The following is a 3894-nucleotide window of genomic DNA, read 5'->3' as shown; positions in this document are numbered from 1 at the left end:
TAGTTCTCCCTGTTGGGGTGGTGACGCCTCCGACCGCCTTCTCCAGTCCGCCTCCTCCAGGGCTCTCGGACTCACAGCTTCTGTAATCTCCTAATCTCTTTGGAAGTCTCTTTCCTCCTTGGGGACCAGGATGGATAGAAACGCTTTTGTCTGAATCCCCCTCGAATTTCCGGGGTCATCCTCTGGTGGAGGAGGTCCGTCATCAGTCTTATATCTCTTCTTTCATTTTTTGAGCATTTATGCACAGGTGGGGCTACTTTCTGCTTAGAGATGACCTATCTGTAGTAGGAGTGGCCATCTGTGGTGTGATGACGGCAGGCTCCTGTGGCCTCTCAAAAGCCTTCTCGCTGCGTCTGTCCTAGGGAGGGTGGGAAGTTGACCATGGCTGGTGGAGGGGTGTTTCCAGGTGACGGTCCCTGGGTGGCCAGCTGATGGCCACTGTGGTGAAGCTCTTAAATGTCCTCAGGAGTTCCTTTACACGATGGCAAGCAAATCTGAACACGTCCTCATTTCCATGCTTTCACGCAGGAGTTGGTGGGCGCCGTGTGGCCTGTACACACTGGACGCGCTGCTGGAAACCCTGCTTTTCTCTAGCGTTTCACACCCACGAGCTGCCACGTAGGCTGGCTGCCCTGCGCGGGGCCTTGGGCTCTCGTCCTGCTCCCGAGGCCAGACTGTGTATGGGCCTGCCTCTAGCCCTGCTGATGCCCCCTGCCTGCAGGATAGTCCCAGGGGTCCTGTGGGTGGCTCCTCTTTGGTGACAAGGAGTAGAGCTGCTGCAGAGCCCCTGCCCAGGTCTGAGTGGACTTGCTCTGCTTCTCTTGGTTCTGGGGGAAGAGTGATGGGCTGAGCAGCCCCTGCCCTGGGGGGAGCAGGGCTGGCTTCCCAGCATGCACAGTTCCACCAGCGGGCACCTGGGCTCCTGCACAGAACCCTTGGGAAGCGCCCAGAGCAGCCCTGGCTTGGGCGTGGGCTCCTCTAGGTGGCTATCCTGGGTCCCAGAGCCACGGCTGAGTATCTGCTGTGAAGGCAGGTGGGGTGGGCAGGAGCCCAGGTCCAGGTTGCTTGGTGGGGCAGAGCCCCCCACCCGAGGTGCCAGCCCTGCCACCCAGGAGCCCGCAGAGTGGCGCCACACCCCATGGCAGCCTGGCTTGGCTCTGAGGAGGTACGTGGGCGGCCTTTCAAGCCTGTATTTGTTTGTTTTCTGGTGAACTCAGCCGTCTGAGCCGACAGCTTGGAGCTCTTTGAGTGTTTTTGTGGCTGACGTGGGTGCACAGTCTGCTTGCGTTCTAGGAACAGCTCCCTGCCAGCCGATCCTCCTAGCTGGGAGACTCCCCGAGCTGGTCACCAGGAGAGCCCGGGAGAGGCCTGTCTAGGAGGGCTGAGTAGAGAGCCCAGCCAGGGGGCAGAAGCCCCCAGGCTCAGGGCCACCCACCTCCCAACTGCCACAGAGAGTGAGTGGCTGCAGGGGGAGATGGTGGGGAGGGTGGGATGGGGGACTCTGGCCCCCACTGTCACCAGCCTGGTGAGTCTCTGGCTCTGGGACCCCAGAGTCTTCTGCAGGGGCAGCAGGTCCTCCAGAGCCTCCCCAGGGCCACCTGAAGAGGCAGGGGAGGAGAGCAGAGCTGGCCAAGGGCCGTGTGCAGGCACCAGGTGTGTGGTACCTTATGATGGTGTCCAACCCTTCAGGCAGAGGGGCAGCGTCCTGTGGCCAAGGAGGGTGAGTGGGCTTGGTGGGTCCATCTGTCCTCTTGCAAATGCCTCTGCAGCCTGGGCCAGTCACTGGGAAGCCAAGTAGGTTCCCAGGGGACCAGCTGCCCCTGTGGGCAGGGGAAGGCCTGCCTGGCAGTGGTGGCAGGGTGGGGGCAGACAAGGGTCCAGAGTCCACATGTGCCAGAGGACTGGGCGGGGTGGAGAGACTCTGGGCCTCCTGTCCGGGTACAGGGTGGCTTCCAGGCTGGGCTCCTCATGAACACCCAGTGCCATGTGTGACAGCCAGACCCTCGTCCCAATGTGCCACAGCCCAGAGGAAGACGGGAGCAATCTCAGACATGGGGGGATGGGCCGCTGGCAAGTTGTGCGTCCTGCTGCCCTAAGAGCTTCATTAGATGGATTAGGTTCACACACACACACACACAAGCTGAAGAATGCACAGAGATCCCATGCACACTGTGGGGCAGCTGTCTGGAGGCCTTGGACTGACCAGTTTTTCCACGTTCTTGCTCACAGTTCTCAAGACTAAGTTCAGGATCTGCTGGCCACATGACGTCCAAGGTCAGGAGGAGCTGCCTGGGTTGTCCCTGGCTTTGCTCCTCTCCTTAGATTGCAGAATGTCCCTCAGACCTCCAGCCCGGTGATCAGGAGATCATGTGCTCTGGGGTGTGCAACCCAGGGCAGCCTCCAGCTGCTCCGGCCAGAGCACGGGGCATGGGCCAGGCACGCCCAGCGAGACCATCCACCCAGCGCCTCTCCAGCAGCTCCCGTTGGAGCCCGGGCTTCTGTCCCTTGCCTCCTGACTGTGTGTCGTGTGTGTCTCCCTGAGGCATTGGTGACGCTGCAGTGCAGTTCACGGGCAGGAGCGTTTGGACTCCAGTTCCTGGTGGTGGCACGGAGATGATCCACAGGCATATCCCTGAGCTCAGCCATGCCATCTCTGCCATGCTCTGGAGCCAAAGAGCCAGGGCCCCTGGAGGCAGGAAGCCCGTCCTCCCGGGACAGAGGGGAGATGGAGGCCCACTTCCTGGAGGAGACCCTGAGGCCCTTTGGTCTGGTGGATCTGGGAATGCAGTGGCACCACCCCTCCACAGAACGTCTTCATGAATCCTCTCCAGAAATGTTCACTACAACTGACCTTAGGACCATCAGCACAAGAATCTCTACAAAGGAGTTCAATATAGGGAAACTTCCTACTTCCTGTGGCTCTACCTTACCTGGAAGACATCAGCACTCCAGGTGCTGGATGCCCCTTGACTGGTTTTTCACAAACACTATGGACTATCTCATATAAATAATAACACGTGTGGTAGTTCATCCAAGTGTGCTTGCAAATACAGGGTGTGATAAGAAAAACAGATTCTTTTAACCAGGCCTCTGGCCTTGAGCTGGGCTTCACAGAGCTGTCTACATTCCTAAGATAAGAGAAGTTACTAACTGGACTCCATGGTAACAGCTGGCAGGGAGGAGAGAAAGGGGAGAAGAAGAAGCTCTCCCCTTCTCAGATGTGGTCCTTGAAGGGTTAACTTGCTCAGAGCAGTGAGAGAAAAAGCTGCTTTTATGTGAACTTCTGCAGACTGTGAACTTCTGAGCCCCTCCCCTTACCCACTGGGTATAAACTCTGAAACTCCCTGAACTCGGGGTTCAGGGGATTGATTGATTACAGCAAAAGCCGTGCCCTCTGAACCTGGCTGCAGCCAAATAAAACTGTTTCCTGTTCCTATCTGGTGTCTTGCCTCGTCTGTCCCCTTTGGAATGTGGCAGAACGGAGCCCAGAGTGGTGGGTGGCATGCAGACTGGCAGGGATTATACTCATTCCCTGGTGCCTGGTTTCCTTGACACCAGGGTTGCAACTCCAGCTATGGCTTGCTGTTGTCTGGGTACTGGTGGTTCCCAGCTTGTATTCGGATGTTGGCTGGCATTTTGCAAAACAACTATCACGGTGCCTGAAGGAACCTGGGGCCTGGCCAGCGAGCCGCAGGAAGGACTGGTGAATGAATGATAGGTGATGGGCAGGTCTCCCCAGGGGGCAGGGCCTCCAGCAGCCCATGAAGATCTCTAGTTACCAGAGCTCTGTCTCTACATGCTTTCTCCCCCAGGAAGACTTCCTGGGGGCCAGCTGAGGCAGGAAGCTCCTCAGAGCCTCCTCCTGTCCTCCCCGACACAGGCACCGCCCCTGTT

General features: G+C 58.3%; 1 long non-coding RNA gene across 1 annotated transcript; it reads left to right on the top strand.

Moving 5' to 3' along the window:
• Positions 1–586: 586 nt before the first annotated feature.
• Positions 587–3436, top strand: LOC144377971 (uncharacterized). Its single transcript, XR_013439348.1, has 2 exons — positions 587–1454; positions 2230–3436. It is a non-coding gene; the product is annotated as an uncharacterized LOC144377971 (long non-coding RNA).
• Positions 3437–3894: the final 458 nt, after the last annotated feature.

This window comes from Ictidomys tridecemlineatus, chromosome 5, assembly GCF_052094955.1.
Source record: "Ictidomys tridecemlineatus isolate mIctTri1 chromosome 5, mIctTri1.hap1, whole genome shotgun sequence".
NCBI classification, from domain to species: Eukaryota; Metazoa; Chordata; class Mammalia; order Rodentia; family Sciuridae; genus Ictidomys; species Ictidomys tridecemlineatus.
The sequence above is the reverse complement of the archived record's forward strand: the minus strand, read 5'-3'. Positions and strand labels throughout refer to the sequence as shown.